The sequence below is a fragment of the Leptonotus elevatus genome, chromosome 21 (genome assembly GCF_054856555.1).
Source record: "Leptonotus elevatus isolate MCC_2025b chromosome 21, RoL_Lele_1.0, whole genome shotgun sequence".
Lineage (NCBI taxonomy): Eukaryota > Metazoa > Chordata > Actinopteri > Syngnathiformes > Syngnathidae > Leptonotus > Leptonotus elevatus.
Window position 1 is genome coordinate 3,721,223 of NC_141259.1, and position 14,575 is coordinate 3,735,797.

Genomic DNA, 14,575 nt, shown 5'->3' on the forward strand with positions numbered 1-14,575 from the left:
AAAATATAAAGTCTTTATATGGGTCTCAACAGACAAAAAAAAACATTCAGTAAAGTTTTACAGCATTGTCTTATCGAATGAACAGGTAGATGAAATTATGTTTGACTTCACCCTTCAACTGATAAAATATGTTGTCTTGTCCAAAACGACTTATTTAGAATTAGTAATTTATGGCTATGCTTTACGCTATGACTTGACTTGACTTATGAATATATAGTTGGCTGCAAGAACTGTCACGGGCACCAGAAAATGAAACATCTCCATCTCGTGAATATCCATCCATCCATTTTCTTAACCGCTTAAGTCCTCACAAGGGTCGCGGGGGGCGCTGGAGCCTATCCTATCTGGCTTTGGGCAGTAGGCGGGGTACACCCTGAACTGGTTGCCAGCCGATATCCCGTGAATATTTCTTCATTAAAAACACATTTACTGCCTTTAAGACTTTAAAACTTTTTTTTCTCTCTAACAGTTCAATGCTCTTCCAAGTAGACACATTTTCACAGTATTTGTATTGTAACTTCAACCTTCAATTAGGTTTTCCATGTCAGATTGGTTATTATAAGTAAAAAGTTTCCTAAAGTATAGCATGTAACCTTTAAAATTTACAACAATCTAAAGGTCATCACCGTTACAATAAATGTCATTACCGGTACTTTCAAAGTACTGTAGTGTCTGATGCAAGCCAGTGTTATGTCAGTGAGGAAGATGACATACATTCGCATGCCTATGTCGAACAGAAAGACAATAGAGCCTTCACCGCCATCTAATGCACAGAATACAAAGAACTAAATGTCTTAAAATTCTGACTACAAAAACTATGTACAATATATTGTCAATTACAGTTTTGTACATCAACAAGACCTTACAGGACAATTCAATCAGATGCTTGCCAAGCTCCTATTACAGACTTCATTGCATTGTTTACATGCTGGAAAGGTCCATAAGTAGCTCTAAATGCTCTTCATTTAATTAGATTTCACATTATAAACATCAGAGCAGAAACACACGATTGTCCCCTGATGACTATAATAGACTGTTGCGTGAGTGACTCAATTTGTTTGTATTTGTTTATCAATTGAAAGGGTGAAAACATCCAAAGTTACATGAATAGACAGCAAGAGCATCATTTAAATTGGATGAAAATTGAGATTTAAAAACACAATGGAGATGCTTATAATCTTTCACACCATTTTCTTCAGCGGCCCGAAGAATCTCGTTTTGTCACGATCAACACCAAAACTGTTCTACCACCTAAACAAATAGGCAGTAGGATTTTTATTTTGAACAAAGAAACTGTCATTTAGTCCGTTCTGCAATTTTGTCTTCGTCTACCCCACGGCAGAAAGAAGAAGCGCTTGGTCATTATCACTTTAAGTAGGTATGTATTTTGCAATATAAACATGTTTATTATGCAGCCTATTCAGGAAACACACCAAAGAAAACCCTATAGAGGTGAAAGAGGAACACTGTTGAATGCAAAGAAATGCAGTGCATTGTATTACAGTGACCTTTGCAAACTCTACGGCGAGGATGCAACACTGACCTTCTGACCTCCACCACAAAAGCAGGTAAGTACTTGCATGTGCTATATTATTAGGCCGTAACTACATTTCGACGTGCAAAATCAGACAAGCTCATCCAAAAAGACTGTCCATTACCGAACCCGAACAATATATTAAGCTCACACCAAGTGATCATGACATCTTTCTAGTTTTGATGTCATGCAGTCTTTCATTTTGAAAATACATTACTGCCAATTTATTTTCACACGTGAAAATAAATAAATTTCATAAATATCCTTGCTTATCTCATTGTAGTTGATGTAAATGTTTAGATGTGCATCAATTATATTCTATTTCTATTGAAAGGAACTGACTATAACTGAGAGAAAAATATAAAATGACACACAAGAAAACACAAATCCCATTGTCATTAAAATAGTTTAATGTAACTTCCAGACTACAAGGCTGATCAAAAGCTGATCAAAAGCCGCAACAGCTAAATTTAGCCGTGAAAAAAAATACAGGCATGTACATATTTAGCTGTGGGTCTCAGGTCACGTTATAATATGGAATATTTGCAAGGAAAGCGGTCACACTGAATTTTTCAATTAATTTTTTTAACTGTTTACGACCCCGAAAAAATGTTTTTTTTTGTTTTTTTTCAAACAATGCCGAGCACAGCTAGTTACACAGTGGTAATTTGCTGACAAGCTTTTGCAGTCCTCTTCATCACACAATAATCCATGTATTTCAAAGTTGACCCAGAATTGTGTCGAATAAACGAGGGAACTTACAGAAATGACTGACAGGGTTGAGCACTTCTGTCAGTTGTCAATTCCCGTCAATGACGATGCCCACCTTTTGGCGTGTGCTTAATGACGCAAAGCCTCGTAAAACACACGGACTGAGCACCAAGTGAAGCAGGTTTACGTCTGTTGATCGGGATGAACACAGGCTTTCCTTTTCTGGTATTCTTGCAAGGCTTTGCGTCATAAAGCGTTGGTCGAAAATGCAGAAGCACTTGACGAAAGGTGGCTATTGTCATTGACGGGAATTGACGATTGATGGAAGTGCCCACCTCTAATGACTGATATGAAGATTCACCTATGATTTTTTTATTTTAAAAAGTCTATAAGAACATTTTAAATTTAAAAAAACAACAACTGAAACAAACATAGGGCCGACACCAAATAAAATAGGCTCAGACAACTGTAGCTTCATTGCCAAAAAGGGAACAGTGTGGTTGTCTTTTGTAAATTGTCCACAGTCTGGACTAAACACCTGCTTCTACTTTGCAAGGTCATCCAGGTAATAACTGAGAAAATCTACTTTCCTCTTACGAAAAAAATAACACAGCGGGATAAAAAAAAATTATGTTATTTCCAGTGTCTTTACAATAATTTAATTTATTTATTTAAGTGTTTTATTAAATAATAAAACCTTGTATACTGTATGTTGATAAATTGAGCCAGAGCCAAAGACAAAGAGGCTCACAATTCAAAACAATAATTCAATAATAAGTCTGAGACCGAGAGCATGCGTTGCTTTTTTAGTCTGCAGGGAATTTAATCGGAATACTGTTCTTATGACTTAACGCATGTTTGGAAGTCCATCAATAGAAAAGTGGGTGTGCCTACCGTTCTATAATAGCGGTACCTGAAAATCAGTTTGCCCCACATATTGTGAGTCATACTTAAGTATTTGATGATCCACTAAAAATATGTCATGAGGAGGAATCCTCTGCAATTGCAGTGGTGAAAAAAGTTCACTGGCGCCAATATTTTTTTGCCAATAAGCATGAAAAAAATATGTCTATGTTTGGCCATCAGCGCAATGTGGTAGGGACGGATTATAACCATTGGGCAGTCGGTTAGTGTAGCTGAGCATTATGGGTCAGGTATGTCCTGCACTGTCAGCACAAGTCAGCTGCCACCGTCCGATTGGCCATGCCTACAGAGGGTGCATAAACCCAAGCTGTTACATATAGGGTGGTAATTAAAACTACATGTACTATACTAAAATGTGCAGACCATTAAATGACCAATCCACACATCTTTGACCACAGAGAAGCGCGGAAAATCTACATCAATAAATGGGTTATTTTTTGTGTTTATCTTAAATTGTAAGGTTGGTGTGTTCAAAATAATTAACAACAAAATGTGAAAAACAAACTAAAACTAGAAAAATTCCCGCGGAAATTTTGAATGGGCCTGCTAACTCTTGCAACTCTTTTCAATGAGCTGAACAGTTGAAAATTTCAACCGTTGAAATCGCTCAAGAAATGTGGAAGTTAACCATAATCTACTAAAAGTATTACTGCCCCTTTAAGAAACATGCACATTCACGCACACACATTTGATTTTAACTAACATTTCAATGAGATGAACAGTTTAAAATTTCAACCATTGAAATCGCTCAAGAAATGTAAAAGTTAACCATAATCAAGATCAAATAAAGTATCTTACTGCCCCTTTAAGAAACATGCACATTCACGCACACACATTTGATTTTAACCAACATTTCAATGAGCTGAACAGTTTAAAATTTCAACCATTGAAATCGGTCAAGAAATGTGGAAGTTAACCAAAATCAACAGTATGTTACTGCCCCTTTAAGAAACATGCACATTCACGCACACACATTTGATTTTAAGTAACATTTCAATGAGCTGAACAGTTTAAAATTTAAACCATTGAAATCGGTCAAGAAATGTGGAAGTTCAACACAATCAAGTATCTTACTGCCCCTTTACAAAACATGCACATTCACGCACACACATTTGATTTTAAGTTGTGAGGAGACGTCACGCACCAACACTCCATTGATTTGTATAGGATTACGCTCACCTCAAACAAAAGCCTCTCGCGACTTAACGGTTGAAGATGCAGATTCCAGAAATGGCTTGTTAGAACGGCAAGGGTTTGGGGAACGCGAGCATGTTCTCAGATTTTTAATCGGATGAAAAATGACCAAATGAGAGCAGGTTGAAAACTTATGATTGATCGAAAATGAAGAGGGAAAAAACGGCGAAATTAACATGGAGGAGATAGGCGAGAAAGTCCGACTTCTCCTCGCTTAAAGTGAAAATAAAGGTACTAAATGACACCTTAGCCAAATAAAACTTAGTTTTTCAGAAAGCAGAGGCTTGTGGCTACAAAATGTGTGAATTTGATGTCTAGTGAGCAAAGATTGTGGCCATGGTGACGAGTTGAAGTGAAACTTTTGGAAATAGATTTTTTGGTTCCCGTCACTGAAGCCTTAATTGCATATCAGAGTGGCGATTACACTCACTGTCTTTGAACCCGCACAGGGGGAAGAGCTTTCATTCCTTAATATTTTTTTTGACACTGAGCTAAAGATGGGAAAAATTCCAACAAAATGAGCTAAAATTCATATCAATCGGTGAACGTATGCGCGCGCAGCGTGTCTTGGAAAAAGGTGCTCGTTTGGAGTTGATATCCCATTCATTCCTATGGGTTTTTCCTTCCTTGAATTTTGGGTGGTTTTTTGGGAATAGCGTCGCCATGGTAACTGGGAATTCTTATAAAAATAATAGCGCAGCGAGTCAGAGCGAGCCGCATCGTTTGATACCTCATTTGTCCCGGTGCGATCTACGGTTCGGGCCGCATTTTTGCGGAAAAGTCGGTGGAAGAATAAAAAAGAAAAAGAAAAATAACTAGAAAAATTCCCGCGGAAATTTTGAATGGGCCTGCTAACTCTTGCAACTCTTTTCAATGAGCTGAACAGTTGAAAATTTCAACCGTTGAAATCGCTCAAGAAATGTGGAAGTTAACCATAATCTACTAAAAGTATTACTGCCCCTTTAAGAAACATGCACATTCACGCACACACATTTGATTTTAACTAACATTTCAATGAGATGAACAGTTTAAAATTTCAACCATTGAAATCGCTCAAGAAATGTAAAAGTTAACCATAATCAAGATCAAATAAAGTATCTTACTGCCCCTTTAAGAAACATGCACATTCACGCACACACATTTGATTTTAACCAACATTTCAATGAGCTGAACAGTTTAAAATTTCAACCATTGAAATCGGTCAAGAAATGTGGAAGTTAACCAAAATCAACAGTATGTTACTGCCCCTTTAAGAAACATGCACATTCACGCACACACATTTGATTTTAAGTAACATTTCAATGAGCTGAACAGTTTAAAATTTAAACCATTGAAATCGGTCAAGAAATGTGGAAGTTCAACACAATCAAGTATCTTACTGCCCCTTTACAAAACATGCACATTCACGCACACACATTTGATTTTAAGTTGTGAGGAGACGTCACGCACCAACACTCCATTGATTTGTATAGGATTACGCTCACCTCAAACAAAAGCCTCTCGCGACTTAACGGTTGAAGATGCAGATTCCAGAAATGGCTTGTTAGAACGGCAAGGGTTTGGGGAACGCGAGCATGTTCTCAGATTTTTAATCGGATGAAAAATGACCAAATGAGAGCAGGTTGAAAACTTATGATTGATCGAAAATGAAGAGGGAAAAAACGGCGAAATTAACATGGAGGAGATAGGCGAGAAAGTCCGACTTCTCCTCGCTTAAAGTGAAAATAAAGGTACTAAATGACACCTTAGCCAAATAAAACTTAGTTTTTCAGAAAGCAGAGGCTTGTGGCTACAAAATGTGTGAATTTGATGTCTAGTGAGCAAAGATTGTGGCCATGGTGACGAGTTGAAGTGAAACTTTTGGAAATAGATTTTTTGGTTCCCGTCACTGAAGCCTTAATTGCATATCAGAGTGGCGATTACACTCACTGTCTTTGAACCCGCACAGGGGGAAGAGCTTTCATTCCTTAATATTTTTTTTGACACTGAGCTAAAGATGGGAAAAATTCCAACAAAATGAGCTAAAATTCATATCAATCGGTGAACGTATGCGCGCGCAGCGTGTCTTGGAAAAAGGTGCTCGTTTGGAGTTGATATCCCATTCATTCCTATGGGTTTTTCCTTCCTTGAATTTTGGGTGGTTTTTTGGGAATAGCGTCGCCATGGTAACTGGGAATTCTTATAAAAATAATAGCGCAGCGAGTCAGAGCGAGCCGCATCGTTTGATACCTCATTTGTCCCGGTGCGATCTACGGTTCGGGCCGCATTTTTGCGGAAAAGTCGGTGGAAGAATAAAAAAGAAAAAGAAAAATAACTAGAAAAATTCCCGCGGAAATTTTGAATGGGCCTGCTAACTCTTTTCAATGAGCTGAACAGTTTAAACTTTCAACCATTGAAATCGGTCAAGAAATGTGCAAGTTAACCATAATCTACTAAAAGTATTACTGCCCCTTTAAGAAATATGCACATTCACGCACACACATTTGATTTTAACCAACATTTCAATGAGCTGAACAGTTTAAAATTTCAACCATTGAAATCGCTCAAGAAATGTAAAAGTTAACCATAATCAACAGTATGTTACTGCCCCTTTAAGAAACATGCACATTCACGCACACACATTTGATTTTAAGTAACATTTCAATGAGCTGAACAGTTTAAAATTTAAACCATTGAAATCGGTCAAGAAATGTGGAAGTTCAACACAATCAAGATCAAATAAAGTATCTTACTGTCCCTTTAAGAAATATGCACATTCACGCACACACATTTGATTTTAACCAACATTTCAATGAGCTGAACAGTTTAAAATTTAAACCATTGAAATCGCTCAAGAAATGTGCAAGTTAACCAAAATCAACAGTATGTTACTGCCCCTTTAAGAAACATGCACATTCACGCACACACATTTGATTTTAAGTAACATTTCAATGAGCTGAACAGTTTAAAATTCAAACCATTGAAATCGGTCAAGAAATGTGCAAGTTAACCAAAATCAACAGTATCTCACTGCCCCTTTACAAAACATGCACATTCACGCACACACATTTGATTTTAAGTTGTGAGGAGACGTCACGCACCAACACTCCATTGATTTGTATAGGATTACGCTCACCTCAAACAAAAGCCTCTCGCGACTTAACGGTTTAAGATGCAGATTCCAGAAATGGCTCGTTAGAACGGCAAGGGTTTGGGGAACGCGAGCATGTTCTCAGTTTTTTAATCGGATGAAAAATGACCAAATGAGAGCAGGTTGAAAACTTATGATTGATCGAAAATGAAGAGGGAAAAAACGGCGAAATTAACATGGAGGAGATAGGCGCCAAAGTCCGACTTCTCCTCGCTTAAAGTGAAAATAAAGGTACTAAATGACACCTTAGCCAAATAAAACTTAGTTTTTCAGAAAGCAGAGGCTTGTGGCTACAAAATGTGCGAATTTGAGGTCTAGTGAGCAAAGATTGTGGCCATGGTGACGAGTTGAAGTGAAACTTTTGGAAATAAGATTTTTTGGTTCCCGTCACTGAAGCCTTAATTGCATATCAGAGTGGCGATTACACTCACTGTCTTTGAACCCGCACAGGGGGAAGAGCTTTCATTCCTTAATATTTTTTTTGACACTGAGCTAAAGATGGGAAAAATTCCAACAAAATGAGCTAAAATTCATATCAATCGGTTAACGTATGCACGCGCAGCGTCTCTTTGAAAAAGGTGCTTGATGTGTGATTTTGTCTTTCCTTTTCCCATTCATTCCTATGGGACTTTTATTTGGGAGTTTTTTGGGAATAGCGTCGCCATGGTAACTGGGAATTCTTATAAAAATAATAGCGCAGCGAGTCAGAGCGAGCCGCATCGTTTGATACCTCATTTGTCCCGGTGCGATCTACGGTTCGGGCCGCATTTTAGCGGAAAAGTCGTGGAATAATAAAAAATAACTAGAAAAATTCCCGCGGAAATTTTGAATGGGCCTGCTAACTCTTTTCAATGAGCTGAACAGTTTAAACTTTCAACCATTGAAATCGCTCAAGAAATGTGGAAGTTATAATCAACTAAAAGTATTACTGGCCCTTTAAGAAACATGCACATTCACGCACATACATTTGATTTTAACTAACATTTCAATGAGCTGAACAGTTTAAAATTTCAACCATTGAAATCGCTCAAGAAATGTAAAAGTTAACCATAATCAAGATCAAATAAAGTATCTTACTGTCCCTTTAAGAAATATGCACATTCACGCACACACATTAGATTTTAACTAACATTTCAATGAGCTGAACAGTTTAAAATTTAAACCGTTGAAATCGCTCAAGAAATGTGCAAGTTAACCATAATCAAGATCAAATAAAGTATCTTACTGCCCCTTTAAGAAACATGCACATTCACGCACACACATTTGATTTTAAGTAACATTTCAATGAGCTGAACAGTTTAAAATTCAAACCATTGAAATCGGTCAAGAAATGTGGAATCTACCATAATTAACAGTATCTCACTGCCCCTTTACAAAACATGCACATTCACGCACACACATTTGATTTTAAGTTGTGAGGAGACGTCACGCACCAACACTCCATTGATTTGTATAGGATTACGCTCACCTCAAACAAAAGCCTCTCGCGACTTAACGGTTGAAGATGCAGATTCCAGAAATGGCTCGTTAGAACGGCAAGGGTTTGGGGAACGCGAGCATGTTCTCAGTTTTTTAATCGGATGAAAAATGACCAAATGAGAGCAGGTTGAAAACTTATGATTGATCGAAAATGAAGAGGGAAAAACGGCGAAAATTACATTGAAAAGAGATCAAAAATGTGCGACTTCTCCTCGCTTAAAGTGAAAATAAAGGTACTAAATGACACCTTAGCCAAATAAAACTTAGTTCTTCAGAAAGCAGAGGCTTGTGGCTACAAAATGTGCGAATTTGATGTCTAGTGAGCAAAGATTGTGGCCATGGTGACGAGTTGAAGTGAAACTTTTGGAAATATATTTTTTGGTTCCCAGCACTCAGACCTTAATTAGTCACGCTCTAACTGATGCAAGAAAGGCGACTTTCACCCCTTTGCTCACTGTCTTTGAACCCGCACAGGGGGGAGAGCTTTCATTCCTTAATTTTTTTTTTGACACTGAGCTAAAGATGACAAAAATTCCAACAAAATGAGCTAAAATTCATATCGGTCGGTTAACGTATGCGCGCGCAGCGTGTCTTGGAAAAAGGTGCTTGATTTGATGTGATCATTTTCGGATTCCCATTCATTCCTATGGGACTTTTTGGGGGACATTTTGGGGAATTGTGTCGCCATGGTAACTGGGAATTCTTATAAAAATAATAGCGCAGCGAGTCAGATCGAGCCGCATCGTTTGATACCTCTTTTGTCCCGGTGCGATCTACGGTTCGGGCCGCATTTTTGCGGAAAAGTCGGTGGAAGATAATATAAAAAAAAAAATAATAAACCCTTTTCTAGGGTGGATAGTAATATGTGCCTGCTTGCTCCGCAAGCAGCAGCTTCGCTGCTGCTTGCTCCGCTTAGCAGGCCCATAATAAACCCTTTTCTAGGGTGGATAGTAATATGTGCCTGCTTGCTCCGCAAGCAGCAGCTTCGCTGCTGCTTGCTCCGCTTAGCAGGCCCATAATAAACCCTTTTCTAGGGTGGATAGTAATATGTGCCTGCTTGCTCCGCAAGCAGCAGCTTCGCTGCTGCTTGCTCCGCTTAGCAGGCCCATAATAAACTGACAGTTTAGAAGGGGTTTATAGGATACCACTTAACCACAGCAGTGATGTTTGACCAAAGTACAGTATGCCATATTTAAGTTTTGCAGGCTTCACTACAAAACTTGATTATAGAGCAAAAAATGGCCAAAGGTACGTGGCCACCAGAAACATCCTTTAAATGTAGCATTTGAGGGAAAGTGAAAAAAACCCCGCAATATCAAGATCTACGAGTGCAAAGCCGATGCCACTCGTGCCTCCTCTGTATTATTGAATAATGCATCATAATAACCACAGGCTTGTTGTTAGAAGGACTTTGCTGGTTTCTTGACATAATGACTGCCCTACTTTTATCGTGTGCAAGAGGGGGTATTGAATTGGCATTAATGTTTCAAATGTTTGCTACCAACCAAAACAAAAGCCTCAAGATAAGATAAACAAACAGCCTTTGCATGACAGGGGTGCCAGATAATGAGATCCAATAAAATAAGATCTGTATTTAAAGAAAAACATTTTAAAAATCATGCCTTTAATAAGATGAGAAGTGTAAAGACCACATTGTATCCCACCAAGTATTTCCAATTTGTTCAAGATCCTAAATACTTACTACAAAAGATCAACAAAAATACCAAGTTCATACTGTAAAGTCAGTTTCCATTGATTTAATCATTTGATTGGTTTTCTTTCTTCTTAAATGTGGTCACCTAAGTACATATGTACAATATACGAGAAGCAATGTTTCAATATTTCTAATATTGTTACAACCTTATTTAGCTACTACCTATTAGAAACAACTGTCATTATGGTAGATTAGAACATAATTTGACATTACTAGAAACAACAATTATGAGCTAATGAGCAACAAGCACTTCCTGCATATGCCAACATCACTGAAAAAGTCAAATTACATACAATATAATTTCTGTTAATGTTAAGGATTTGTTTGGTACGCACCCCAATCCTCTACAAAGTTTTGGGAAACCTCTTAAAAGGGAATGTACTGTATGAAAAATGACTTTTATCGTACATATCACATGGTTCTATAAAAGAAATACTGGCGGGTCTCTGGAGTGTCTGCCCACCCATCAAGTATAAAATTACACAACCAAAGTCATCTGCCTATTTTTGTAAATACAGTATGTCGATGAGCTAGCCATTTGAAACTTCTGCCCCACTGTTATAAAACCGTGGGGATAAATACCCCCCCCCCCCCCCCACACACACGCACACACACACACACACACACACTGATTTTCTCAGTCAATAACTTGACAGGCAGTGTGTACAAACTTCCAGAGTGAAAGTGCCGCTGTTGAAGCACTGTCAGAACTCATAAGCCAAAATATGAAGACAGCCGCAGTGTTAGCTAAGATTAAAATTAGCTAATAGTGTTACCTGTACTAGCTCCGCATAATGTTTGGCTAACTTGTGAACTGGGGGGGTGGCATATTTTTTGGCAAGAGCCACACTACTACACAAATTAACAAGTGTAATTTGGTGGCTTATTTATAAAATGCAGTGCTTGTGGCGAAAATGATATATTTAAAAATCCAGTGGTGCTAAGGCATGAAAACAGAGCTACAGTACATTGTGTGTTGATGAACATCAATTAGACTTACAGTATATCAGTGTCAGCTTCTAATAAACCACATTCTTTTGAAGGCTTGGTGAAGAAGTCCGAGGGGCTGAAGAGGGTGTGTTTGTGCTTGGCGATGTGTCCATGCGCTACATACACAGAGAGAATTGATGTCTCAGCAAATTAAAATGCTTTCATTTTGTTTAAGCTAAGGGCATTCGCTTGTTTTCTTGGGCTCTGCTTCCACTACTAGTAGCAAGCAGCGAACTGCTCGTTTTAAATTGTGGAAAGAAATGCATCATGTCTTCATGAAGACTAGCTTCATAATGATGGTCCATGTTCCCATGTCAAATATGAGTTCATGACAAGGTATGAACTTGAAAATGCAAACAATCTTCTCAATCTTTCGCAAATGTGCATAACTTCTATATGACACATGGATAAGCTGTAACCTCACTCTGCAAGCTGAATTCTTGCGGTATTTGTGAGTTCACAAACTCCCGAGAATCCATCTTGTACCGAGCCCGCTGATTTTCAAAAACATGATGCAAACCACAGGTGGCATGGACAAATTATAAAGCAATATTGTGTTTGAGGGCGGGATATGTGGCTGTGAGGAAACCAGTAAGTGCAGTGATCGTGGAAAACAAACATATCTAACATGGACGAATGGATGCTGCAATTAATTCTGTTCTAGCAGAATTACTGACAGTTTCCTTGTTGAATGGTGAATTTACCTACGACAAGAACGAAGACGCCATTTTCAACTGTTGCAATGATTGGTCAAAACAAAAGGTACATAGACGTGCACAAGTTGCTGCATCATCCAATCAGCTCGAAGTATTGTACGGCATGTCCTGCCCTTGAGTGAATCACAATTACCAATCCGGCTATTGCCAGGTTAGAAAAGCTGTAGGTGTGATACAGAACACAAACCAACAGTAGTTTGAATTGTTGCATCTTTTTCAGTAGACAAACTTTATGATAAAGTGTTTTTCTCAGCCTTTAGGACAAGCAAGCTGCTGGTTTCTGAACACATAACCTCATTACAAAGGCCTTTGACCAAAAGCCATTTCTAAAACCTTGTTACACTTACGTTGATGCACAGCCCGGCTCATACAGACTACATTCTGTCCCTAAATTATGTCACATGACAATCCTGATGATTAGAAAGCTCGCTTTAAAAAAAAAAATATATATATATATATATATATATATATATATATATATGAGTTTCGATCAGTGTTGCTCATCTGTGTCCCTCAGATTGAAACATAATTTAATTTGCCACCTGTTGCAATTGCCACAGCTTTATGAAAGTGGCCCCTGTAAATCCTCCTGCTATTTGTCTGACAGAATAGAGGCCATCTCCTTATGACCATGTCATGGGGAAGTGGATGTTCTTTTATTTGTATTGTATGTATAGTAACCCAATAACAATAGGTGATGGTAGTAAATTGCCTTGTTTTCTTTTTCTCTCTGAAGGATGGTACAGTGTATCAATATTTCATACATTGATGGTATAAATGGCAACTACAGTGGTTGTTGGAGAGAAGATGCTAGTCTGCTTTCTGACTACTTTTGTAATAGCCTTTAAAAGGTACGGTCACCCAGGTGCAGTACTGTTTTATAGGCACCTTTACTCTGGTATTTCTCCTCATCTCATTACATGTCTACATTTGTGTGTTCTGATTTTCGATGTTGTCATGCAACACAAAATATACAGCAGAGTGTACACTGCAAATTTGTCCTAAAATAATATTGATACTTAAGGATGTGGAAAAGCTTTGTTGTAAATATTGTAATGGAAACTCTAAAAGCTTCTGAGAAATGTCTAATTATGTACATGCCGACTTATCAGTCAGCAATTCATATGCCACTTTCTTTTACCAGTAATTTATCTTTCTTCACTACAACATGTTCCTACTTCTTCACAATGCAAATTATAATACAAGGAAATGCATTTTAACACAGACTTCAGAACCCTCTAGACATCTGAATTAATAGACAAATACTGTAGCCTACCTGGAATGAACTCATCTACTTCTTGGAACACATTTTGTAGGTCTACTTTGTAAACTAGAAGTAAATATCACTATTTCTGGGTAGAATTTAGATTTGCTAAATGTAGGATACTTAATATCATCCAAGGCAAGTAAAAACAAATGAAACCCCACAATATACCTCTTGAAGATAGAAGCAAACAAGAAGGAAGAAAAAGTAGCAAAAACACTTGTGTTCTGGTCTTTTCCTTCCAATTGCAACAGCATCTCCAAATTTGAATACAAGGTGAAGGGAAATATTCAAGTTTGACTTTACATGCATTAGTAAAAACAAACTATAATAATTATCATTCATTTACTTTTAAATGTCAAAATTCAGCATTGCAATCACTATACCAAATAGCGTCCAATGAGAAATGTGGTCTTCTCACCTGCAGCATCACTTGTGGGCTTGAGGTAATGTCCCATTGCTGGCATTGCAACCTTGCTCATGCAGTGTTTTGAATTCCTTCAAAAGTTGTTTAAATGGGTTTGTCGGTGGGGGTGAGGGTATGACCGTAGACAGCAAAGCAGCACTTTCCTTATTCGCATTAGGCGTTGTTCTGTCTTCTTTTTAATGATCAAAAACGTACAGTTGTTTGTTGTTGTTTTTCTTTTCTTCTTTAAAATAAAATAAAATAATAATGTTCACGTGAAGCTGAAGGCGCAAATACAAATAGTGGCGTGCAGTTTACTAAACGACAGTGGAATACAATAGTGGCATTTCACCAAGGAAATACAATATCTTACAGTTACTGTGCGTTTTAAACGGATGTCTTTTTTGTCCATTGTATTCGTTCACAAAATGGTCTCCACGTGCGGTTACCACAACACTAACTGTACAATAAATTTTAGTTTTAATGACACACTCTCAATACAGTTTACCGCTG

General features: G+C 37.8%; 1 protein-coding gene across 2 annotated transcripts in view; it reads right to left on the reverse strand.

Moving 5' to 3' along the window:
• Positions 1 to 14,499, reverse strand: part of LOC147155590 (uncharacterized) — a 144,172-nt gene extending 129,673 nt beyond the window's left edge. For both annotated transcript variants that reach the window (XR_015092119.1, XM_086066231.1), the window contains exon 1: positions 14,078 to 14,499. The gene's annotated coding sequence lies outside the window, so the exon portion shown is untranslated. The remainder of the gene's footprint in view (positions 1 to 14,077) is intronic.
• Between the last annotated feature and the right edge of the window lie 76 nt (positions 14,500 to 14,575).